Source organism: Eurosta solidaginis, chromosome 2, assembly GCF_040869045.1.
Source record: "Eurosta solidaginis isolate ZX-2024a chromosome 2, ASM4086904v1, whole genome shotgun sequence".
Taxonomy (NCBI): Eukaryota; Metazoa; Arthropoda; class Insecta; order Diptera; family Tephritidae; genus Eurosta; species Eurosta solidaginis.
The window spans coordinates 35420370-35448237 of NC_090320.1; the positions used below are offsets into that span (position 1 = coordinate 35420370).

Genomic DNA, 27868 nt, shown 5'->3' on the forward strand with positions numbered 1-27868 from the left:
AGATAGAGTGTAAGTAGGAGTGGAGTAGTAGTTGAAGTATGAGTGAGTGTGGGAATGTGCATCGAAGTGAGAGTGGGAGTGGGGGCGCGAGTGATATTGGAAGTGAGAGTGAGAATGTGAGTGGGAATGTAGAGTGAGATAGAGCAAATGGGGAAAAATAGGTATAGTTAAATTTAATATCGAGAAGAAAATCAAGGGGGCGGTATAATGACAAAATGTTAAATGTAGGGAACCAATTTTTGGACAAGACAAAAACGGCTGCTAGCTTGCAACTAACTTTCTGTTAAATCTCGCTCTGCTTAAATCTCCCTCTTCGCTCCACTTACCATAACTCTAAATTTTTCTGCCATGAAATAATGGTAAACGCTCCGATTTGTCACAACTAAGACGTTATTTACAGGTAGCGTGGATAATTTATACTTTGTAACAGTCAGGATGTTTTTTATTTGCTTCGAATAATTTCAATGCCTGGTGGCAGCTTGAGCGCAGATCCTGCGGCCATAGTAGTTAGGCGTCATCAAACATTGGACGAATATACTATCTGATTCCGTTCCGACGCACAAATGATGAAAGAGGCGTACACGTGTTCACCGATGGTACCAAAGTAAGGGACAGAGCAGAGGCTGCTGTAAGCTGAGCTGATCTGGAAATAAAAAAATTGTCTAGGCTTTATATGGCAATAGATGGGAAGAAAAAAGCGGTTGACCGAGTTAAAAAGGGTGCCTCCCTGAAGCTTGACCCGTTGACTTCCCAATTAGGTTGGTGAAGATTAAGACACCTTTAAATTGGATTTGCCTTTAAATTGGGCTTGGTCAATGGTAGCAGATGTATGAAGTGGCGTGGGTTTGAGGAGGCAACGATTGAGCACATTTTGTGCTCATGCCCTGCGCTTGCCAGGCTAGGACTCCAGCTATTGGGAGGGATACAGCTCTCAGATCTAGAAGCAGCAAGCGAAATAGGTCCTAGAAAGCTTCGAGCTTTTGACAAATGTACGGAGTTATATAATAACATAGATCCTGGTTTTTGATAGGGGTTTTCAGTTTGGACGTTAAACAAAGTTCTGTTAACACTATATACTCATTCAGTCTATGTGAAGTCCTCACGGACCGGCCAATTCAACCTAACATATACGCGTCCGGATTACTTTCGTGGTTTGTCAGGCGGAAGAAGTAGCCGTGACTAAGTCAGTGAAGCAATGCAGGAAATAAGCTTAAATTATTAGCCAACATCTTAAAATGTGGTAGAGTGTAGGCAATTTTAAAAAGAATCGGGATAGGGAGAAATATACATACCTCTAAATTGGATTCCTAGGCATATGATTATAGATGGAAATTAAAAGGCGGATGAGATAGCTAAAAAGGCCGCATCCCTCTAATATTGTACCGTAGGCGTTCCAATAATTTATAGTCACCCAAGCGGAAAAGGCGGACCCAAGCGCGAGGCAGTAAAGTGTCGAAGATCATATTCAGGTCTTACAACCTTGGATTAACAAAATTACTACTATCTTTGAAAAGAGGTGACTGTTGGCGCATGATGGGTATTCCGACTGGATACTGCCGCTAGATCAAATGCTTTCAAACTAGGCTTTGTCAGTGATAGCAGATGTGGATTAGAGGAGGAAACGATCCAGCATGTTTTGTGCTCATGTCCTGCGCTCGCAAAGGCTAAGACTGCAGCTATAAGGAGTGGCACAGCTAAGATATCTAGAAGCAGCAAGTGGCATAGGTTCTAGAAAGCTTCTAGTATTTACCTAGAGGATGAGGTTATTTCATAACATAGATCCTGATTTCTGATACGGATTTTCAGTTTGTTTGTTGAGCAAACTTATGGAACACAATGGACTGATTCAGTCTACGTGAGGTGCCCACAGACCAGTGAGTTCAGTCGATTCTCTAATTAAATAATTGTAAAATGCTTAGCGCCGTAGAATTCATTTATAATTTTTTGAACTAGTTTTATTCGGACGAAATTAGTCAAACAGTTGCGAAAGGACAGGTGATGCTACAATTTTAGTTCTTTCAAAAAATAATTTTTTAAATTGATTTCATTACTTTTTGTTACATCGTTTTGGCTTATAGGGGTTTTAGCGAAATTTTATTCATTTTATAATTCAAAAATGCCAGTTTTCGGGAAAACTCCAACTTAACTCATATAGTTGCTGAATGGCTAAATTCGCCTCTTGCTTAGTTAAATTAGTTCTCGAGCTACCAACGCCTTTCAGCTTAGTACTGCTGTCATCAATGGGCTACTACATACTAGAGATATACGTCGCCGATAAACGCCGCCGCCGATTTCTGTCGTTTTTCGCACGCCGCCGCCGAATGTCAAATATATCGGCGCGGCGGCGGCGGCGTCCGACGCATTACTATATTTTCTACTCATTTAAGACTATTTGGGCCATTTATTGTTCATGTAGAAAATTGATCGGATATGGTCGAAAGTGATATGAACGGATGCGCATCACTGCCAGTTATAAGAAACTAATTGCGAAATTTAACTCTTTCTAACTGTTCAAAAGTTATTTAAAAAAACAGGCGCTTTCGATATCAGCTTAACACGGACTTTGCATCACCCAATTCACCAAGTTATTGAAACAAAACACTAAAAGAAAAGTTATATAATTAATTTATATGTTCACTTTGCATATTTTTTTCAAAAAATTAATAATGAGCAAAAAATTAAAACGCGAAACTTTAAATAGCGTCTGAAAAGTTAATTTTTAATTTCACACTTCATCCTTCAACACGAAAGTCTCCCGGTTTAACATTTCCTAAAGTTGGCGGCCCTATCCAAAACTAGTTCCTTGGAGTGAATCACATTGATTATAGCCTATCAACCAAGTTTAAATATCACCTACACGTTACGGCTCCTTTTACAAATGTGATTACGTAGGCACATATATTTACCATGTGAGGCTTTGTCCTTCGCAAGAACACTCAAAGTGGTGAAGCAAAAGCTTTCCCAAGACAGCGAACTAATTACTCTGTGTGCTACTACCCTAACGTAATGGACAGTCAAACTAGTCTGAAAACTGAAGCTACGCGGTCATCCATAATGAGCTCTTATATCATAAGGCCGGAATTTAAAATCGGTCGACTTTCATTCTAAAATATCGTTTTCATTTAACGAAGACTATAGAAATCAATGTTGTGAACACAAACGTCTGCAAACTTTGGTCTACATTTAAAAAATTTTATTCGGGGTCCTTGTGAAGTTTTAATTATGTAGATGCGCCGAGGATTATACGATTTTCACCCATGAGTTACGCAATGCCATCCACTTAGACTGCTTATGGTTTGGAGGGCGGCATCCTTGTCCGAATAGTCACCCCCTAGAGCGTCTAGGACAGTGACGTCGAGGAAGGTATGAGTTCGAAGTCGCAGCCCTATAGCTTCTGTGCTGGCATATAGTGTGAGGATCACGAGGCGTGGTAGCGACTGGTGGTCGGGATTGCTACTGTTCGCACATCGGGAATTGTAGCTCTTAAAAACAGCCGAAAAAACTGGAGGCGCCCTGTGCCACGAGAGTCATGAGTATTAATAGACCATTAATAGCAACCATAAGTCGCCTTTGTGCGTGACCGCCAAGGAGCAACAAATGATTTAAAAAAATTGTGTTCACGACGATTAGGAGTTAACCCCAGGTGAAACTACGCTTTGCACGAGATGATATACAGACAAAAGTGTGATCATTTTATGTATCACTATTTCCTTTCAGCAGACGCAGCAGTACGAATTTCAAAGACCGGGGTAAAGTCCGAAGCCTCTCTGGAATATGTGAACGAGGGGCAATCCCTCCGCAAGAATCTACTCCTGAAAATTTTTGAACGGTTTGCGAGATTTTGAGGCAAACACCCCGGATCTTTCCGAAATGGCCAAAATGTTGATTTCCTTAAATACATACACACAAAACCTTTCCTAAATATTATTTTTTTTAATAGAAAAATTAGGCTTTTTAAAGTAAGAGAACCGGCGTACGACGGCGCGCCGACTACGCCGCCGCCGCCGATAACCGGCGTAAACCTCTACTACATATCGAACAAAAAAATTATAAAAACATAAAGTAAAAGCATTCCTATTAAATCTTCATTATTTTCTGTTTTTATCATACCCATATCTTGCGGACTTTATACTTATCAATGTGGTAAGCAAATTTTGTAACCTTTGATATAGAAAAGTCGCATGCGTTTGATGTTGTTGGTTGATCAAATGAACTTGTTGTTTGCAGTTATAACACACATACAATTTCTTGAATTTTGCTATCTACATCTGCATTCACACCCACAAAAACCCACACGCAGCACTCAAAAAATGAAACATGCGTATAGCGTTCTTTATCAAACAAACCACACACATACATACATGCATGCATACCTTTATGAAAAATATGTTTTTTATTATTATTGCAAATAACTCTGTTAGTTGATCTTTTTTTTTCTACTTGACATGCCGCAAGCCTCACTCACATATATACATACATACATTCATTCCACTTTGCCCACAGGCTAGCTTCGGTTGTCACGCGCGCAAATACACCTCAGAGCACTTAGAGCACCGTTATGGTAAATGAGAACTGACCACTTGTCAAGGCATAACAAACAACGAGTGAGTTATTTCACAAAATGTCGTTTGCACAAATGTTTTTGATGTGGTGCGGGAAAATTTTTATTATGTGGTGGGAGGCGCTAAATATGTATCTTGGTAGGCAATGTATAATTTTTTGCTGAGTTTTAATTAAAAAAAATTGTTTGCGTTAATAATATTTTTTTAAATAGTTAAATAATATTGGTTTTACATTTTCTTCCACGAAGTAGGACTGTTTTTGGGTGAAAAAATTTAGGAAAATAATTATTCGCTTATTTCTTAGAAATCGCTCTTTATTCTTTATCAAATTTACTAATATCAAAGGATGATGGAGCGGGTATGAGAAAGGTAGAGAAAGTTGAGAAGAAGGAAGCAAAAAGAAAGAAAGAAAGAAAAGGAGGCTGTGTGATGCTGGCACCATTAAATGCGATTAAAAAAAAATAAATGTGGTTCCTTTGTCCAAAGTAAGTTCAGGATAGCCTGGAGGCAAGTAATATGCATTTGAAAAAAGAAATCAATGCCTCACGCGAAAAATATCGATAAAATAAAAAATAAATACAAGGCGCCATATACCTCCGAAGAGATTTAAGCAAATTGGCTACATTAGGAAGATAAGATTTGACTGAGAACCTCTCATGACAGAACAAAAAGACATGCAGTATTTGAATGAACAACATATTTCCGTTTCATGGAAATTTAAAATCATCTACTGCGTCGAAATAGAAATACGCTACAGTAATTGGCAATAAAGAAATGGAAATAAAGAATTAAAAGAGAAATGTATAGATTTTTAATTTGACCACTAGAATAATTTTTATTTTTTATTTTGGAGATTTTTCAACTTAATACATTTTGTTTACGAACATTTTTTTTCCAAAGGTGGTCAACCAAAAAAAGGTTGGGCTATCCTAGGCAAAGTGTGAACAAACTAACGACTTGATTTTTATTAAAAAATTGGCATATCAGTTCAAGGAGCTTCAAAACTCGTTTTTTCGATATCTTTTTTTTTTCGAAAGGTTGGGCTAACGAAAGAAAGGGAAACCGTCACCTTTGGCAAACGAACCGCGCAGTTTTTATAAAAAGAATTGCATTTCGTGGTCGCAGCTTCACGCAGAAAATATTTCTTTTACGAATTCTTTAATCCAAGGTGGGCTAGTGAATAAAAAGGGTGCGCTATCCTGTGCTAATCGTGGGCAAGGTGTAAAAGTATTCATCTTGAATTTTTTTCACCAACTTTTTTTCCAAATGTGGGCTTACCAAAAAAGGTTGGACTATCCCGGCTTAACCTTGGTCAACGAACCACATAGTTTAGAAAAAAAGCATTTCGGGTGCTTTACACACCCAACAAAAGAAGTAAGAATAGATCGAAAGAAACAGCGAAACAGATCTGTTGAAGTCCCGCAGGAGTGGGACATTTTCGAGCAAGTCAACGCGAGTCAAAGCTATTATTATCAAATGAAAAACTCATAATTGATGAAATGATTTTAAGCAAAATTCCCCACACCCCTCCTCTCTACTATTTGTGATAGGTATTTAACTCCGTTTGGCTTCTAAAAACTTTTGAAATTTCAAGTCTGCAGAAAATTACTTAAAAATCGTCCCAAGTTTTGCAAATCTCATATAAAATTTCACGGGTCGTCGTCACTTAGCGGAATTTCGTTCTTCTTTGGTTGCATTGCCTCTTTCCTATAAATTATGTGTGAGGTCAGATTCTCCTGTTAAGTAGGAAAATTTTCCCCTTTTAAATGTATTTTCGTCGGGTCCTCAAATATGTGTGGGGTATAAGTTCAAAGAAAAGAAGAAAAGAGGGAGAAAAGAAGCTTAGGCAGACGAAGAGGTTGAAGAGCGCCCTCTCACAATTTTTTTTTATAAATTCCTCCGGTAATTTCAATATGTATTGAGTTTAAAATCAGATAGAGTATGTTCCAACAAATTTTAAGAAAGGGCCTTCTTCAACCGAATTTTCAGAAAGGAAAACTCCCTGGGATAGGAAATTCTGAGACAGGATGTTATTCTAAAGTCTTTTGAAATAGGACGTCTTCGAAACGGCAGCAGAAATAGGGTTGTCAGAAGTCGGTATATAAAAAGGTAAGAAGAAGAAAAGTAGAAAGAATAAGTGAGTTTTAAAAGAAGAGGAGAAAAATAAAAAAGAAAAAGGGAGAGTAAAGAGGGAAAAGAGAAGAAAACAGAGGTGTAAACCTTAAATAGACTTAAAAGTGAGATAAGTGGCAAACGAAAACACAAAACAAGTTCATGAAATAAAATAAGTGTTTGTCGAGCAGTCTGAGTGTATTTCTGCTATGAAAATCTCTCAGTGAAATCTCATCTGCCTTGCAGATGCCTTTAAGAGTCGGCATAAAACATTTAGGTCAGGTCCCCCCAATTTGTAGGCAAGAAAAAAACACAATAGGAGCACAACGCAAATTGGAAGAGAAGCTCGGCCTAAAATTTCTTCGGAGGTTATCGCGCCTTACATATATATTTTATTTTTATCTCCGCTAGGAGATTAGTTATAATATGGTCGGAATTCCAAGCAACTATTCGAGATGGCTGTTCACGAAAAGTCTGGACCCTGGGAGAAATAAACGAACGTGGCAACTGAGAGTATACAGGTTGCGCGAGCTAGGTCAATCAATTTTATTTTAACACGATGTAGGTGAAGTACGCGAGTAATTTAATTTTGAAATACTGCTACCATAGTAGTGTTCTTTACGTTATTTCTTCGACAGTTTAGCGATTCGAGTGATAGCAGAAGGTGGACAATAATCTAAAATTCACAATGTTTATCTTCATAAAGAGCTCTAGAGTTTTTTGGCCACGGTCTATCAGATTTCTTAATGCTGTTTACAGCTCATTTCTTGTCTTGTCTATACATAAATGGTAAGTACGTATTTTCTTTAATAGCTCCACACAAAAAGTTCCGATTTCAAAAAGGTTATTTTCATTTCATTCAAGCTCCTGGGTAAGCTTTTTTCAAGAAGCTGTTTGCCAGAAAATTTAGATAGAGGAAACGGGAGGAAAGGGTAAAGAGAAAATAGAGAGGCAGAGGGTGAGATAAAGTTAGACGAAGATAAATAGATAAATATGTAGATGAAGGAGCTGAAGGTAGAAAGAAATGGAGGTACAGAGAGAGAGAGGAAGGCAGAGAAAGAGACTCAGAGAAAGAGAGATCTGATAGAGAGAGAGAGAGATAGAGAGAGAGAGAGAGATTGAGAGAAAGAAATGGATGGAGGGACGAGTAAAAGGAACAGCACGGGAGAGATTAAGAAGGAGGAGTAGTAAGAGATAAAACCCTCTATAAGATTATGCAAATAAACCAAATGAGGGCAGAACAACGTATGCCAGCTCTGCTGGTATATGTATAGAGCAACATTCTTCCTTTGTGCCTTTATTTGTTTTTAATATCACTTTGTTCAAAACTCTTTTTTAAAAAACTTCCAGCGTGTGACACAAACATTTAGAGGTGCTGCTTTTGTCACGTTAAACAAAATATCAAAGTTGTGGGGTAGTAAAAAAGAACAAACAAATTCTACCAGCTACCCAAAAAAATATTTCAATATTTCGCTTTGCTCTGGCCAGCACTGCAGTTGACAGAATTTTCGGTGCTGCTAAAACTAAGCAAGAAAAAATATATTCAATGAAAAAAAATTTAATTGATAAAAAAATAATTGAAAGGAGACAAATTCATACAGCCAACTGATCCACACAAATTTCCAACTTACCATAATTTTCGTCCACTTTTCCTACATTTCCGTGCATTTAATCATATTTTGTGTGCTAACGTTTGCGTTTTTTTTTTTTTTTTTGTGCACACTTTTCGATTTTAACATACACAAATACAGACACACACACGTACATATACATACTTATATACCACATCACAACGATTTTGTGCATTTGGGCGTAGAGCTTTTTGATTTTCGTGTTGGCCAGCGCAGCGGTGTTCTGCTCAAAACAGTTTGAAATGTTGGGTTGCGGCTGATGGAAGGTGTAAGAGCAGAGTGTAGTGTAGTTGTTGTTGTTTGAGAAACTTTTAAAATTAACCCAATTTTCACGTAAATTATATGTTACTCAGTCAAAATGGTTTGAATTTGTGTATTCCTTATTTTGTTAAGTTAGTAAGTAAATATTTAACTTTGATCGGGTACACCTGGGCGTATGAGTGATATATCTCGGTTGCGTTGCCAAACTTGATTACTCACTCACACTGCGTAATACTGTTTTCACACAGAAACTTAATGATCTCATTTCACCTGCTAATGAAATCGTAATTTTTTTACTTTCACACAGAAGTAACTGCTCGATTAGTATGAAGGATGAGACAGACAATCATGGCGGAACGATACAAGGTGGGAGCATGGTTACATACCTACAAACAAAAAAATTCCATGTACTTGTAAATTCGATGGACAAATGTCAAAATCGTACTGCGCCGGTAGTTGATGTATCAAATCAAATAAAAAAGGCCACCTTGTATCGTTCCGACATGCAGACAATGACATTTGCTTTGACAAATGACATTTTTAAGCACTGAACACACCAAAAACTAAGAAGCGGAAACGGAAGCGGAACGCTACCAACAGAGTTGCATTGTGCTTTTGACTTCATTAGGCATTCGATTAGCTACTAATGAAATAATAATAGATTCGAATTTTGTAGGGAAGATTGAGCTCAATAAGCGTCTTAATGTAGAAAATTGCCTTTATTATTCAATAAGCCGTCTGTGTGAAAATAGTATAAAGTTTATAAAACCAGAATTTAAGTAAATACTGATGTTGCACGTATTCATACATATTTGTTTGTTTAGAAATGTAGAATATTTTGATTTCGAGAAACTTTTTTTAATTAGCGTTTCAAAAATAAGTAAAAATTAGATAAATATAGTCCTTTTTTTAAGTAAAAGTTTTCCAAATAAATTGGAAGCATAACACAAAATTTTTATAAGTTGTACATATTAAAAATAGTTAATTAAAGCTCATATTGAAAGCAATTCATATTTGGAAAAATATTTATAACTACAGTTCGCCAAATGGCTGTGAGATCGACCAATGACGATTCTCAATGTTAGTTATAGTTGGAAGTGGTAGGCTGCTTGGGGGACTACAGAAAAGAAGTAAAGGGTTAGTGTCGGCGTAATGTGGGAAAGTGTCTGGAGGAAGCCGAAGGAAAGATGTGAAGTGAAAACCGAAGCGGGAACCGGAACCGAAATCGGGCTGCGAAATATCAAGTTTTCGATTTATTATCGAAGTGTGTAAATTTGTTATGGATAACAAATGTTGTCGATGAGTTGTCTGTTTTTTGCAAATGGGTTATTGATTGTTTTATTGATGAGTTATGGGTTTGTTATCGATAATTATCGAAAATTTATAATTTTTTTTGCTGAATTAAAGGTTTTTGGTGAAAACTTATCGAAACAGATTTGTTATCGAAACATTGTTATTGATTAGTTATCGGCTTGTTATCAATGTGTTATGCTATCAGTTTTTTGTCGAAAATTTATCGTTCCATTAAGTGTGTTATCGCCAAGCTACCAGCTTTTTATCGATGACAACGTTACCGACGGTTCAGCGGTTTGTTACCAATAACACACTCCAACAAATTTCAGATTCAGAAATGAGGAAATGCTTTTCTAAAGGCCTTCGGTATGTAGAAGCATTGAATAGGAGCGGCTTCGTTCATTCGCTGACATGATCTACCGATAGCAGCTTGTGGGATTTCAATTCAACTATCTGCATAGATCATCATCAGAACTTTTCTCTCATACACTCTAAGAGCCATCTAATTTTTTCTCGACGCCATCCATGATTCTGAGCTATACATCAGGTCAGGCTTTTGCTCATCGAGAAAGGACTTTACTTTTAAGTGTCTATTCAGCCCAAAGTAGCACTCCTTGGTAAGTGATATTATCCATTTTATTTCCAAGCTGGCATTGTTTACGCTGCTAGTGCTGGTTCCACGATAGACGAAGTCCTTCACAGACTCGAATTTATATCCGCCGACAATGAAGTGGCTACCAAAGCTCGAATGCGCTGACTCTTTCTTCCATGACAGCGAGTAACTCATCTTGTCGTTCCTTACCGCAAGATCATAAGTCTTCTAGTGAAACCGATGTATGGTGAAGCTCTGCTGGATCGTAGATTTACCATGTTTGAAGCCGCTTTGGTCATGTGGAATAGCCGTAGCTGTTTTACTCGATACTTGTGTTCCTGTGTGTTCCTTCGTCAGCGATCAGAGAAATAGGTTCGTTTTTTCCTCGCTATCTACCAATGTGAATAAGAGATCTCCCATATCGGCTGCTCGAAAATTTCTCTTATCTGAGTAAGTGCGTGCGCCGTTGAGTAGCCAAGTTTGTCAATGCTCACAGATTTATGGGGAATAATTCAGCCCGAAGTATGCTAGGATACTGTCCCGCTGGCTTGAGAATATTCATACTGTGAACTTATATTCATGATCCAATTCCTTATAGTGTCTTCAAGCTGTCTGGGTGCTGAGCAGGTACGCAATCTCAGTTTATGTGTATTGTAAGTCACAATTTGCTTTCTGCTGCCAGCTTCTTCTGTGGCTCTTTCCAGCAGCATATTCTTGTCCAGCTATTCAACAGCCCTCCCTACCGTAGTTAGTTCGAGCAGCTCTTCTACTCAAGAGCATCTATAGAAGAGCCTAGTAGCGGGAGTAAATCCCAGGGGTTGAAGCTTGGTAAGTGAGTTCTGCACTGCCTCTAGCGTTTCTTTGGACATCAATCAACCACGCGCTAAACTGTCACGGTAAGCATCCATCGTCTAAACTTTTAGCTATAACTCGGTTGCATCTGCAGATCATTATGATTTTTAAACCTTTGTAAACTATGTTGTCACCATGTTTCCGCCAAACTAGCTTGAAAATCAAGCTTTAGGCGCATGGAATTCGAAATTTGTACTTGAACAAACCTCAACAAAGGTGGAAGAGCACTACCAGCTGTGCAATATCAAGAGTTTAATGGCCAGACTACAATATATGAAGGAAAAGGAGTCTACTGAGTAGATCTAGAGCCGACGCCCATAAACTGCATCGGTCATTGGGCTTTAGCGACGCATGTGGAAAAGTTTTGTATTCCGCGTAGTGACCACTGCAAACGTTGTTAGACGTCCTTGCCATTATATCTACCTACCTTGCCACTGAGCTTGAAATCAAAATTTACTTTCTCTTCTTTGCTTCAGTCACATTATGCGACAATATTTCATTTAATGTTTAACCCATCATTACCGGACTTTTATGATGCAGGATAAGGAAATAACATTTACCCTAATGTGCTGATGTTCAGTCCTACCTTCATTCTCCGTACTCTTTTGCAATAATGTTTAGCTCTGAGTGCAAACTTAGCTGTTTGTGGACTTTTGCAAGACTCCCTGCATGTCTTAGCTCCGCAAGGAGAAGATGTGAAAGGATACCAAACTGCACTTTGTCATCTTGACAGCTGAAGCTTGTATGAAACATATTGTAACGAATTTACTGCAAATCCTCTTATTTGCAACCTTCTGCTAAGTCCACTAAACTGTTGAATAAATAACTACAATATTTAATAATGCAAAATGGCCTTTATTCAAGTACTTTCAAAATAACACTCCTATTGCTCGACAGATAGCGTGCTTAATCGCAATTGATTATCGCGCCTCTACTGTTGCTGCTTTTATACTGTGTGATTTCCTCGTTGCATCCTCTAGGCGCTTCCAGAATTCACCAGTAACTAGTATATAATTATAACAACAGATGCACGTGTGTAGCTCTCATATGCTCGTGTATTTGTGAGCGACACTTCCACCATTACAATTGCATACTTTTGGGAGCATCTCAGATAAGATAGTTGCATGTGTTTGTGCGTTGCTTCTCCGCTGCGTGTACGTACATATGTGTAGACATAATTATTGATTCGTTTATGTAGATACATAATGATTGATTTATGGATGTGCATACACGTCACTCTTAGCATCGGTTTAGAGATGGCAGTACCCCTTAGTGTTGCTAATATTCGTAACAATATCTTTAACCAAGCCCTACAGATTACGATTGAATACATTATCTATGTACATCCAAGAAGCTAGTCTATGTAATATTTCCACCACAGTAGTTTGCCTTCTTTTCAAAATTTTAATGAAACAAATAAAAAACTTTGAGTAAATACAAAAATAGTATGCAGCAGATCTAATCACCTGTGTGCTTTAGCTTTACTTCTAACTAAACTAACTCAAGCTGCTGCTCAAGCATACTCATCCTCCTTTAAAAGGCTTGTACCTATGCATACTCGAGTTGAATGTATGCATGTATGCGTACAAGTAATTTACGTAAATTCATATTCGTACGTAAATTGTATATCCAATTTATTTGTAAAATTTTATATTTTTCCTTAAACTTAACTATGTAGAACAATATTTTTTTCAATATTTTTCATGATTACTTGGTTCCTTCTATCTACTCCTTCACCCTTTTCTACTTTTTGGCGCAATGCAACAGTTCATTCATGCATGCAACATATTTTTTGGCCTTTGCCAGTAGTGCAGCAAATCGTCACTGGTGCATACCTACACATTCGCACATAAACACACACAAACACCCATAATCACACACTTGTATACAAAATGTTTTACTATATTTTTCTTGGGAACAAAGCGCACAGTATGACAACCAAATTTTCTATTCCCATACGTGAAAAATAAAAAGTTATGACTTATAGAAATTATTTTAACTTTTCTCTTTTTTCGATTTGATACCATTCCGTGTTTATGTGCATGTGTGCCTCCCTGCGTTTATATGGCTTGTTTATGAATTTGTATATATTTATTTTTAGTTTTATTGTTTTGATGTATAAACACGAATTTTTGTTGTGTTTGTTTGTATGTTAGCTTTGCATAGCCGAATGCTCAAGTGTGCATAATTTAGAAGAGTATTGTGCGTCCTCAAGTATGCAAAGCAAATAGTATGGATTCAAGGAGGAGCAGGGAGAGTGGAGAAATCAGAGGTGCAAAGATCACGTTTGCTGCTAGGCGAGTTCGACCAGCTGTGTATTGCACTGGCGATAAGTCGCAATACAGCGGTTTACGGCATTTTTCTCTATGCTGTGCCAGAGATACCATAGCTAGACTTAAGGTTCGGAATATGAATCAGCGTACAGTAACACCGTCGTTTTTTTTCATACTTAAATATGAGTCGACTGAACAATTATGTATCTGGTAAATTAACTATCTACCCAATATAATATGTGTGGAACTTTAGCCGCACTAAGCCTCTTACCTCCCGCATATAGATCTCCTCAGTACTATTGTTAAGTAATCCAGCAGGAAAAGATTGAAGCTATAATAACAAAGTCGGTTTGGTAGCGTTACAATATAAGATAAGTTCTTATCTGCGTCACTCTTTAGATTACAGCTTTCGTTCGAGTAGCGCTAGTCATCCCCCAGCGCACATGCACAAGAGGCGGATGACTTCGGGATACTCATCGCTCCCACTCAGCTAAGGAGGGCTCGCCGCCCGTATTATGTGTGCGCACTAGGAACTTCCGTTGTGCTTTTACGGTGCACTGCACCTCAGTCTACGGAGTCTTGGCTAATACTATTAAGAACTCCATTAGCACTTTCTTTCAAGCATTCAGATATGTAGGCAAGGGCTGTTCAACGAGGGAGCCAGCACTAACGTAACTCCTTGAAGTTTTCTTGTATGTCACCCCGTCTAAAATCGCATCTACCGCCGTTGACTTCTCCTGGAGCAGCAACCGCTAGCGGCTCGTAGCAATCGAATATCCTGCTCTTCCAGTTCCACCACTGGTAACCCCTCCATCGCTTACTGCCGCTGTTGTTCACCCCGTTATCTGTTGTCATCGCCCAGCCTAGTTGTCGCCGTCTCTCCTTCTCTAGTATATCAGTGGTCACCTGCTACCTCAGCCTTCAACGAAATTCGCCTCATATGTGGTGCCCGAGAAGGGACGCGCTTTCTCGCATGTCGATGCGAAAATCACTACATACGCCGTTTCACATTGACACAGCGTTGGATACCGATTCCTTATTTAAAGAAGAGTGGTCAATAGACCAATGCAAGGTGCATAAGATTCACGTGGAAAGGTCCACAGTCGGGTTGGAATCGAATTTTGCAATTTTTCAAGCAGGGAAGGTTTTCAAAAGTTTTCTGAGATAAGTCGTTTTCGAATATGGTGATATTCAGCTCAGCAGTCGATTGCGAGTCCCGATTTTTTCTCAAAATGTAATTTGTGCTTCAGTCCAGGCACTCGTGAGGTTCGATTTGTAAACATATAGGCTTGATGTTACACCACCACAGGAGTGACTTTATTAGAAATAAATAATTTTCAGGCTGAGGATCAATCGATACCGAAAAGGTACTGTTTTATAATCGGCGTATTTTCGATAGCGATGTTTAATTGTCGATTTATCGATTTATAATCGATTTCTTATGGCCTGGTCATTGTCTTTTTATTGATTTCTTATCGACTTGTTAAAAGAAGAGTTACAATTGTGTAATCGATTTTATATTGAAGTTACATCAGCATATGTTTCACCAATAACATACTGATAACAAGTTGGAAAGGCCCCAATAAAAATAGATAATTTTTCGAATAAATTGATATATTGTCGATAAATTTTCGATAACAAGTCGGCAACTGTTCAATTACAAGTTGATAACTTTTCCATAGTAAATCGATATTTATTTTATAAATAATTGATAACTTTTTGATAATAAATCGATAAGTTTTCGATAACACATCAATAACTTTTTAATAGCTAATATATTATTTTTCAAATCAGTTCAAACACATCGATAAATTGTTTGATAACAAATTGATACTTTTTTGTTAAAAAATAGATAGCTTTGCCATTATAAATCTATAACGGTTCGATAAATAATCGATTACTTTTCGATAATAACTTGAAAGCTTTTCGATAACATATCAATATAATTTCGATAGCAAATATATAATTATTTTATAACAAATCGATTACTTTTTGATAAAAAAGCGATAGTTTTCTCGATAGAAAATCGCAAACTTTTTCAATATAAATCGATAAATTTCCGATAACTCGTAGATAAAAAATCAGTTACTCATTGATAGCTTTTGTTATTGATAGTTAGTTCGTGTTCTTGACATACATCCATTGGATCTAGCTGGTTATCGAGCGGCGGGAACTTCAGCACTGCGCCTAAGGAAGTTGTCGTGTTGGAACAACATGACCACAGGACACTCTAGTATAATAAACCAATACAGTTCTCTCCCTCCTAGCACCGATCGCTGTGAGACTACAACAGTAGCGGAAGCCAACTTTAAGATAAACATTCCCAGTAGGGAATACTGGACGGAGTTGGATAGGTGCTTTGCTATTGACAGCAGCACTTCCAGATACACAGACGGCTCCAAGCTAAACGGTATAGTTGGAGGGACCTTGACCTCCAGCTCTCCTTCAGACTAGCCGACCACTGCCGTGTATTCCAAGCAGAAGTTTCAAGTTTCAGCCATCATGGCAGCGGCAGCTAGGATAGTGACAAACAATGTCGGCAAAGAAATCTCTATTTTCACAGCCAGGCTGCCATACAATCTCTTGGCTCATACTCGTTCAATTCTGAACTAGCACTAAACTGTCGCCGATCACGGACCTAATATCACTGGCCTAAGTGTGCTCTCGGGCAGCCGCCTCAACCTAACCTAAGCTCGTCACACTTTGAAAACAAATCCTTAACTTGTCTATACCTACTTGGTCTTCCTACTACTCCTCCAATTCTACTGCTAAGCCTTATTCTACGTCGAACACTAACGCTGTGTGGTTGCAAATATTATCGAAAATAAAGATGTTGCAGGCGCAAACTTGGGTGGAAAGCAGCGGAGCGTAACAAAATTCTAGTAGGTCACTTTCATCACACCAAAAATTTCAACACAATTTTTAACATAATTTAAGCACAGAAATACACTGATTGGAGTTTTAGAGAGTAAAAGTTAAAATTCTGAACACATTACCTGAATAAAAAGTGTACAAATAATTATTAAATAACAAATACAGACAGTGGTAGTTAACAAATTCTGCTGTGGTAAGTGGTGAATGTGACCTACTAGAAGTTTTGTGAAGCTTGCTTCACACGATTTTTCGTCCCTGCAACATCTTTGTTTTCGATAATCTTTGGTTGTATGGTATGCATTCGCAGCGACTGCTACTTTTCAAAATTTTCGGTTATTCCTGCAGTTCATTTATTTATTTTTTTCTATTTTCACATTTTCTTTCGCTTTTGTATTGTTAATCGCTTCACTGGCTGTGTATCTGCTGCCGTTTGTTGCATGCAACAGTGCGCGCACACAGCTGGCTTCTAACTCTTCGTATGTATGAATGTATGTGTACTTCAATGTACGTAAGTTTGTTATTGTTCCTTCTGTTTCTTATAATTTTGTTGTTATTATTATTATAACTTTTTTTGTACTCATCTACGGTTGCTACGGTCACTATTTTGTTGCACATGACTTGTTGCCACTGGTTATTTTTTATTATAGTTGCAACTTGGCGCTGTGCACGTCTGTTTTTTTTTTTGCTTCTTTGAAAATTATTTTTATGACTTATTTTGTTGCTTTGTTTTTCTCATTATTTTACTTGCTATTTCTTTTGAGCTTATTTTTCAATTTGCGCACAAAATTTTGTTTAAACTCATATTTGTATAACAAAAAAAAAATTTTTTTTGTTTTCCTTGTTGCACAAAATACTTGAAAATTTTTGTAAAGAACAACAAATAATGCAAGATGTAGTTGAAAGTAAGATAACAAAGGCTTGAGTAAGTACTTGAAAATATTTGAGTGGTAGTTGTGGCTATGTTGATATGCTTTATGTAACAACTTTAGTGAGAATTTCGTAGTTGCAGATGTAAAGGCCTTGTGTTAATTTTTTTTTTAACTTTTTTTTAAATTTTGCCTCTCTTAGCACTTCCTTATAATAGTTAGAAATGAACGGTATGGTATAATCATATATTATACGCTCTGCCGAAGGGAAACAGACCATATGGTACTTGGTTGCTTAACGATTTTAAATTATTTTATAGAAAATCTGAAAGACTTTCGCTCTTGCAATAAAAATGTCGAAGAATTTGGACACCTCGTATAATGTAACATACGACAGTCAATGCTGAGACTTATAATCGACCACTTGTTCATATTCTATCGATGTTGAACTCACTTTGTACCCAAAACGAAACGGAAACGGTTGTCTGTGCTACTCTACCCAGTCCAAGACCGGCGAGGCGAACACCGCATTTGTATGCCAGCAGTTATCTCGAATTGTTAGGCGTATATCTTACAGATGGATTGCTAGGCGTATATCTTAAATATTCTCATAAATGATTTGGTGATCTGAGAATATCTGATGTCGTGCTGAGCTTAACAATCTCAATTAAATAAGTTCGCTTTTTGATCTTCTCCCAACGCAAGCTTAGCGATTTCTTCGCAAAGACCAAAGCTACAAAACTAAAGTCTCATGTGAACCTGCTGTTCTGATGTTGATAGAGCAAGTTTTTAGCAATTGCTCGCCACCTATCACTGCCTATTGCATTACTCCTTCCCTATCATAGCACGCTTTGTAGTTGGTACTCACGAAGCCGCAGATAACTTGGTTCATTAACTTAAAAAAGGCGAATTGTTAAGATTAAAGGACAAATCACTCCCTCGACGCCCTTCCCATCACGATTGATGTCCGGCAAGGCGAACGCGCGTTTCACTAGGTCATTGATTTAGCGCACTTCATCACCGGCTGGTATAATACCAGAAATAAGGCGTTGTTCTCCGGCCAGAGCTGCACTTATAGCTAGGCTATGTGGCTTGGCGAGATAGCTAGAGCCTAGAGCAGGCACGGATCTTGCCACTGAGGATGTGTCATACATCTTCAGTTATAAAAAATTCATGGGTATATCAAGAAAAATGAACTAAGAAGGACATTTTCGACAAAAACATTCTGTTAGGGTTGCCACCTTTTCATATTGTTAGCCAATATTTTTATATCCGATTCAATGTACTGCCCTCAACCTTTTCTGATTAGATGTTGCCACTGAGAATGCTTTCGCAAGTTGGCCAGTTATTTGAAATACATTTTAATTTATGTACACTTCAGTAGATATGCCCTCGGGCATATTGAACGACATGAACTTCACGCAATTAAAAAAAAATACCTTTCGTTAGAGTTGCCACCTATTCACATAACAAACCGATATTAGTCTAAATGATACAAACTGGAATCACATCGAGCAATGAGCCATATGCTAACATACACAACTCACACTTTATTTATTCTAACAAAATAAGTGAGTCTTTCAAAAAAAAAAAAACAAAACAAAAAAAAAAACAATATCGCTAACAGCTCTTTTCAGTCAACATTTAAAGTATTATGTTATAACATTATTTAAAAATTTGTTTATGTGCATTAAACAAAAAAAAAAAAAAAAAAAAACAGAAACCAGCAACACTTGTCAAGTGAACTCAAATTAATGCCAACTATCATATTGAGGCTTAAACTTCATTCTTGTTCAATAAAAACTTATAAAGTAAATAAATAAATAAAGCGTTGATTGTGCACTCAATTCACTTGGCCTCTTTTTTTTACTTTTGTGCTTTCGCTCGCCTTTTTCACTTACTCGTCCATAAAAAAACCCCAAAACACATACTTCGCAACTAACTGACAAACCACCGAAAACCATAAGGCAGGCAGAAAGCAAACGAACGGACCAACTGATGATGCAAATGCAATGAAGCGAGACGAAATTGTTTTTGGTTTTTTTTTTACCCACTGCGTCAAATTTTTAAGTGAAAAACTTTTAGTGCACACGAATTGCTAGTTAAAAATTACTTTTCATTTGCAAAACAACAAAATGCAATTGTGAGAAGAGAACAAAAAAAAAAAAAAAACCAGTAAGGACGGGACTGCCTTCGGCTGTGCCGAAGACTTCATACCTTTCATGAATGGGGCTGAACAATAATCTTATCCCATTCGTAATCTCCAAATAATCGGATGTATAAGATAAGAAATATATAGTGAACAGATGTACATACCTAAACAATTTTTAAGATAAATATAAAAAAAAAAAAACGGCAAAAAAACCCCCTTATCTGAACGATCGGTTGTATGGGATATATATTATATATAGCTCCGATCGAAATGATTTTTACAGGAAATCTTCTATGATATATTAAAATATATATCACCGAGTTTCACGTTTATACTTTCTAAAGTGCGGCAGGAATGACCCAAATCGTCTGATCTGAACGATCGGTTGTATGGGAGATATATGTTATAGTGGTCCGATCCTACCGGATCCGACAAATGTCTAATATAATACAAAAATACATCCTTGTGCCAAATTTCATTGAGATATCTCATAATTTGAGGGACTAGTTTGCGTTCAAACAGACAGACAGACGGACAGACGGACGGACGGACGGACAGACGGACATGGCTATATAAGCTCAGTTCGTCGCCCTGATCAATTCGGTATACTTAATGGTGAGTATATCTTTTATATTTCTCAACGTTACAAACATCGGACCAAAGTTAATATACCATTTCATGTTCATGAAAGGTATAAAAATAATAGTGCAACAACAATATATACAAATAAAATGAAATAAGAGAAACAAATAAAAAATGCAAAAACTTGTGTAGAAAAATTTTAAGAGGACTAGGGGAATGTGGTTAGTATAAGCAGCAAAGTGAGTTCGAATTTTTTGGGGGAGTTTTGGAATTCATGACTTCAGCGAAGATGGGAACTTGATTTTTATCACTTTTTATTATGACTGACTTTAAATCAAGTTGGGCAAAAGTGTATATGTATTGTTAACAGAATAAAATAATATGGGTTTGCTGGCGCATTCGTTTACTTATTCGATTATGATAATTTTAACCGGAACTTCAAATGTATACATTTTTAAATAGTAAATTCTTTTTTTAACTTTGACCACAATAATATAATTACTTTGGTTCTATTCTTTATCGCCTCCTGATTCAAATCACATCTACTGTGTCAGTGAACTTTTATTGTTGTTCTAGAAAGTGAAGACGATTTTGAAAATCTTTAAACAATGATAAAACAGAAACACCACTTTGGATGGTATTCTAAAACTCATTTTTTTTTAAAGAAATGCCAGCTAGTTTTACCGCATTGGGCAGCACCTCCTTACAGTTATGAACGGCCTGGGAGGACGTAACAGGTGAATCCAATGCCATGAGCGCCGCTAGGCTGTCTGAGGATATGTATACCTCTCGACCGTTAAAAGAGTTCTTAAACAGAAAGCAGCGGGCCTTATAAACTCCTAGTAGCCCTACTTGAAAAATATTAGCTGAGTTTGGAAGCAGGATTGAGAGTGCGACTTGCAGCAGTTCGAATAAGACCCCTGCACCATCACCGCAGTCCATATCGAACCCGTGAAAAGTGAGGTGACCATTTCGGCTTAACAATCCGTTTTCAAGGGTATCCTCACCTTAGAGTTTTTGTTAAAGTTCGATGTAGGCGAAAGATAATCTGTTGTCGCATTTACATTGGGTAGTCTTCTCAGGATGCCGCTGTCGTTCCAGTATCTCGACTCCCTGAGTCTGATCGCAGAGGTAGCAGCTGTGAGGCGTATGTGGAGTTTCAGTGGCAACTATTTAAGTATAATATAAGGCAATAATCTCGCATAGCACAGCATCTAAAAGTGTGCTAGAGGGTAAGCAATCCCTGGAAGGCTTCGGGAATGGATAGAAATTAAAAAGCGGATGAACTAGATAAAATGGCGCATACCCTGAAGCTTACTCCGTAGATGTTCCAATTAGATTTGGCGAGATTAAAAAAAAGGCGCGAGGGGCACATGATCGACGAAGCGCGAAAGGCGTGGGTCCAAGTCCGAGGCTCTAAAGTGTCGAAGTTTATGTGTAGGTCTTACAACCTAAGCCTAACAAAGTCGCTCCTATCATTAAAAAGAGAAGACTGACTGGATACTGCCTTATGGCGTCACATGCTTTAAATATCAGTGATAGCAGACGTAGAGAGTACGGATTGGAGGAGGCACCTATCGAGCGTGGTTTTTCAGTTTGATCGTTAACCAAGCTTCTGGTAACACTACGAACTCATTCAGTCTATGTGAGGTCCTCATTGGCCGGATGGGTGCGATCTAAGCACTCCTTTTACTCCTGCAAACGCTGCCAGTTTACTTTGTTTAGTTTCTTAATGCTGTTGTGCTTGTCTCTAACGCTCCGCTCCATCCTATCGAGCCCGTGTAAAGCTACATCGTAATTCTTAGTCTTAGGTCCCAGTTTCTGCTAACTATTGTCTTACAGGAATAGTAGACGATCTACCCCTTCTGTCATCATTTTTGAATATTGAATTTTTCAATTTAGCTTATTGTCTATTTCGATTCCAAGATACTCAATGGTGATACCCCATGTTGAGAGCGAAAGCTTTGTTCTGTTTAGTGAAGGCAGGCCAAATTGAAGGCTTTTGGTTTTGTGGCTGAAGAGTATCAGTTCTGTCTAGCTTTGGTTAACATTTAGCCCACTCGATGGTTAATTTAAAAAATTTTAAATACATTTCACTTGATTTGTAAAAAGTTTCATTTGATTTAAGAAAAGTTTCACTTGAGTTGAAAAAAATTTCATTCGAATTGAAAAAATTTTTCATATCATTTGAAATAAATAAAATAAATAAATGATTTAAAAAATTTCATTTGATTTGTAAAAAGTTTCGTTTTATTTGAAAAAAGTTTCTTTTGAATTGAAAAAAGTTTGGTTTGAATTGAAAAAAAATTTAATTTCATTTGAATAGGTTTCACTTCATTTGAAATGTTTTACATGATTTCAAAAATGTTTCATTTTATTTGAAAAAAAGTTTCTTTTGAATAGATAAAAAGTTTAATTTCAGTTGAAAAGGTTTAACTTGATTTGAAAAAAGTCTCATTTTATTTAGAAAAAAAAAAAGTTTCATTTTATTTGGAAAAAGTTTCTCTTGAATTGACAAACAGTTTCTTTTAATTTAAAAAGGTTTAAATCTATTTGAAAAAAATTTAATTTTATATAAAAAAAAATGTATTTGATGTGAAAAAAGTTTCTTTTCAATTAAAAAAGGTTTCGCTTCATTTGAAAAAGTTTCACTTGATTTGAAAAGTTTTGCTTGATTTGAAAAAAGTTTCATGTTATTTAAATAAAAATTTCATTTGATATGAAAAATGTTTCTTTTGATTTCAGGAAAGTGTCATTTCATTTGAAATAGTTTCACTTGATTTGAAAGTTTAATTTCATATGGAAAAAGTTTCATTTGATTTGGAAAAAATTTCATTCGATATGAAAAAATTTTCTTTTGATTTCAGAAAAGTTTCATTCGATATGAAAAAAGTTTCTCTTGATTTCAGTAAAGTTTCATTTGATTTGGAAAAATATTTCATTTTATTAAAAAAAAAATGATTTATTTAAAAGAAATGTTTCATTTGATTTGAAAAAAGTTTATTTGAGTGAAAAAAAAGTCCTGTAGATTAAAAAAGAATTTTACTTGACTTGAAAAATTTAATTTGATTTGAAAAAAAATTTCCTTTGATATCAAAAAAGTGCATTTAATTTAAAGAAAATTTTAGTTGACTAGGAAAGTTTAATTTTATTTCAAAAAAGTTTAGCTTGTTTTGAAAATTTTATTTGATACACAAAAAAATTTCATTTCATTTAAAAAAAAATTTAACTTGATTTGAAGAAAGTGTCATTTTAAAAAAAGTTTCATTTGAGTTGGTAAAAGTATAATTTAATTTAAAAAAGTTTAATTTGATTTGATTAAGTTTCATTTGATATGAAATATAGTTTTACACCGGTACTAATACTTAGTGCGCATGATGGTAGGAAATTTTCCTACACCTATTGCAGAAGACGGCAGTGTCATTTACACCATACAAACGGTCACGCAAAGCTATCTACCAATTAGCGATATCGCCAGTTTAGGGCATTCATACTGTAAAGAATTTAGGTAAATCCTGTTTATTATGCACGTTCTGCTAATATTCGAATCGCTAAAATGTCGAATAAATAACTCCACTATCCAGTATTGCAAACTGGTCTTTATTTAGATTACTTTGCGAGTACAATTGTACTTCACTTCAGAACTAATAGCGTGTTTAAATCAAACAGATCACTGATTCCTCAGCTTGCGCTGCTTTTATACTCTCGGTTTTCTCTTTCACCCAATTCGTTTTAGGTATAGTAATTTCGCGAACAGTTGTATTTCATGCTTGGTTATCAGCTATATACATGTATATTTGTAGTTTATGCTTTTTTACTGGCCGTATGCGTGTTTACATATGTGTGAGTAACTACCTCGGCTGATGACTACATGTGTGTGTGAGATATCTCTACGTTCCCTTGTACATACATAAGTGTCGCTGCTTGCTGTGTTTTGTTGTGGAGATTATATGCTAACAGCATAGTGATGTCAACATTCGCGCTAACTGTTATGTCATCTTACCGTGGGCACTATTGCTCCGTCAATCGTGATTTTGTTATCAAAAATGTAAGCAAACATATTGAGTTTTCTTAATATCTCATCCACATCTCCTATTATTCTGCGTCACCATGAAAGGTTGCTACGGACACTGGGCTTAGTGTATCTAGCATTCTTCTGATGTTTCGTGCTACACGTAATTCACGTAGTTAATAGCTCTATTACGAGCAAATATTTTAAAACCAATAGCAAAGCGCGGTACACCAATAGTTTTCAATAAAGCCTTCAACGCATTGTGGATAAAACAAATGTGATAACTTCTGCATAGATGTCAAAATTACAAATATAATGGATCGCCCATATATGTAGTACTCCTATATTGCTAATAGAAAATGCTCGCAATGTGTATTGAATTCGAAATCAAAACAAAACAGCCTATAAAATTTTTGTGATTGTAGCAGCATAAGTGTGACAAGAAAAAATTGAAATTTAGGTACATTCGATTGTTGAATACAAAAACAAAAACGTTTATACAGCAATATATCGGCACTCTGATGTTTGGGAATGTACCTAGCTTTTTGTAGCAATATGGGAGTATTACATACATATATGGGATCGCCTGATTTTTAATTGACTATCGCTGTTTCATTCGGTATCTCTCTCTATCACCCGCTGAAGATAGCCGGCCCTATGCGCCACCATATTGAAAATCCTGTCAAAACGTAGCCAAAATGCTAAAAAGTAGCCATATTGAACATCCTGTCAGGCAGTTGACGGTTAAGATATCACACTTGTTTTATCCACAATGCTCCAAAGCGGCTTGAATTTCAAAGTATTTTTTTGTTTTAATGCGACGAACACGAATACTCAATTAATGCACAAGCAGTGTAAAAGATTTTAGATTCAATTCAACTCCTTTGTGTAAATCAGTATTATATGACGTTCATTTATATTACAAAATATCGTATTGCAATTCAATATGGTGCTCAAACAGCAGCCTACTACATGAAAACACGAAAAAGCAAAAACACTACCTAAAAACTGCGGAGTAAAAATATTAAGAAAAAATAATAAAAATGCCATGGCTTCAAATAAAGCCAACTCCGAGAAAAAATTGTAGGTATTGTACAGTGGTACAATCGGTATGTTGTGTTTTAAAGCTTTAAAGCAGCATACTTTTAGGCGTTAAATGGGTTTTAATATGCATGCATTTCTGAATTAAGCAAATGTTTTGTATGATTGCATGAATATCAGATTATTGTACATATGGGTTGCATTGTGCTTCGATTTAATCAATAAAAAAAAAACAATATAACAATAATAAAAACTTCAACATTTGACAGACAGTTGTAGGTAGAGCTGCCAATTTTCGCCGTCGAAAACGAATGTTAAGTGGTTGTTGTGCATTTTTTCTTGTCAAACAGCTAAATGGGATTTTTTATTTATTTAGTTTTTGCATGAATAAAATAAGGCTGTTCCGTAAGTTTTATTATTATTATTATTTTATTGTTATATTATTTGACCGACAACTATTTTTTAGCTTCATTTGAAGCGTTTTTTATTGCGATTTTTTGTTTTTTTATTTTGTTTTTCAATTTCTGTTGTTGTGCGCTGCTGTGAGTTTTAGCTTTATTTTATTTATTGTGTTCTCTCTTTGCCTCATATTTTTCTGTTATTTGTTAAAATGGTCACAACAATTGCAATGCCAAAGGCGACATTTGCAATTTATCAATAAATCTGAGTAATATTGGAAAACCTTAAAAAAGCTGTTTTGATATATATACATAGGTGTGTAAATAATAGTCCCATTACACACTGGTCAAATGGGTAAAACTTAAACAAAACTTTCTTCCCAAATATTACTCTGTTGAGAACAAAATGATACGAGGTTAAACCTTTCTTTTCTCCCTTTGTAGCAGGCACCTTGTAAATGGTATGACGGCTTATGGGAACTCCATAGCGCGCGATTATGGGACCGAGCGGTGAACTGAGGAGGATGACGGAAAGTGACAAAAAAATGCCAGCCTTGTCAATTTTCAACACTATAAGCAATTGAGTTCAAAGGCATATTGTAGCATTGCGTGGAATTCAACTCACTTCAAACACGCTTAACATTACAAATATACGTTCATATCTAATTGGCCCAGATAACTACCATGAGTTCATTCGCATTTGCCAAGTCGCCCATTGATGCGTCATACCAAACTGCTCAAGCGGGAATCATATTGACAATATGTAGGTCAATATAATAATTTGCTGACAAACCGTTCCTCACTATTGAGTAATGCACCTTTCGTATGTAAATATTAATGTTATCAGTTATGTTATACTGTAACGAATTTACTGCAAATCCTCTTATGTGCAAATCTTCTACTAAGGTTCGAATCACTAAACTGTTGAATAAATAACTCCAATATTGAATAATGGAAAATGGCCTTTATTAAAGTACTTCACAATAACACTTATACTTTGCAACTAGCTTGCTTAATAACCAAACTAACTGATAGCTTAAACTGAAACTAACTTCTCGCCTCCACGGTTGTCGCCTTTTTATACTGTCTGATTTCTTCGTTCTAGGCTTTTCTAATTCCAGAACTTACTAATTAGTTATAAACTCTCAGCTACAACTACATATGTATAATTTTTATAGATTCTATCATACCCCATGCGCTTGTATGTGTGAGCGACACTTCCACAATCACAATTGCATACCTTTAGGAGCAGAAAAAGTGGGCGTGGTTATAGTCCGATATCGTTCATTTTAAATAGCGATCTGAGATGAGTGCTCAGGAACCTACATACCAAATTTCATCAAGATACCTCAAAATTTACTCAAGTTATCGTGTTAACCGACAGACGGATGGACGGACGGACGGACATGGCTCAATCAAATTTTTTTTCTATCCTGATGATTTTGATATATGGAAGTCTATATCTATCTCGATTCCTTTATACCTGTACAACCAACCGTTATCCAATCAAAGTTAATATACTCTGTGAGCTCTGCTCAACTGAGTATAAAAAAAAAAATGCTAAAAACCCAGCCAATAAGAACAACAAAAAGAATGAAGAAAAGTCACAAAGAGAACATATAAAAATATATGTGAAGCGCTATATAAATTTGCCGCAAAAAGACATGTCGCGTTAGAAAGAATTTCAAGCAACCTGATTGTTGAGGAAGTTAATGACTTAGGACAATATTCGACCAGGCATACAAGAAATGCCGGCAATCCAGGACGTGAAAGTTATAAGGAAAAACACAGTTGTCCTGAGGGACAAATTGGTGAAAAATAATTGAATATATACTCTAGTAGGCAAATTTAAAATAATAAAAGTAGGTACCCAATTTCTCTAAGATCAAACAATTGTACAAACCCAAAAGGTTGTGAAAGTGACAAATCCCGGTCAAAAATAAAAATAATTCTTCATAAAAGTCATGAGGATTCTGTCTTGGTGGCCGCCGCAGAAATCGCATGACAAACAAGATCAAAGAAATTGCTGGAAAATAGAGAAAATATCAAAAATATAACAAGAACATTTAAAGATAGGAACATTTTTTGCATCCACTGTACCTTCCAATTACCCATTAATAGAACTACTACCAATACATAACTACCCAGCTCTTCTGTCAGCAAACCCTTAATTGTCTATGCAATTAAATTACAAATTTCACACCTCGTATGAAAAAAAATATCAAGAAAACAACAGAAAAAAAAAACAAGTAAGGACGGGAATGTCTTCGGCTGTGCCGAAGACTTCATACCTTTCATGAATGGGGCTGAACAATAATCTTATCCTATTCGTAATCTCCAAATAATACCTAAACGATTTTTAAGATA

General features: G+C 36.3%; 1 protein-coding gene across 1 annotated transcript in view; it reads left to right on the forward strand.

The window, feature by feature from the left end:
* LOC137239546 (chaoptin) overlaps positions 1-27868 on the forward strand; it is a 707303-nt gene that overhangs the window by 48696 nt on the left and 630739 nt on the right. The gene's annotated exons all lie outside the window — the stretch shown is intronic.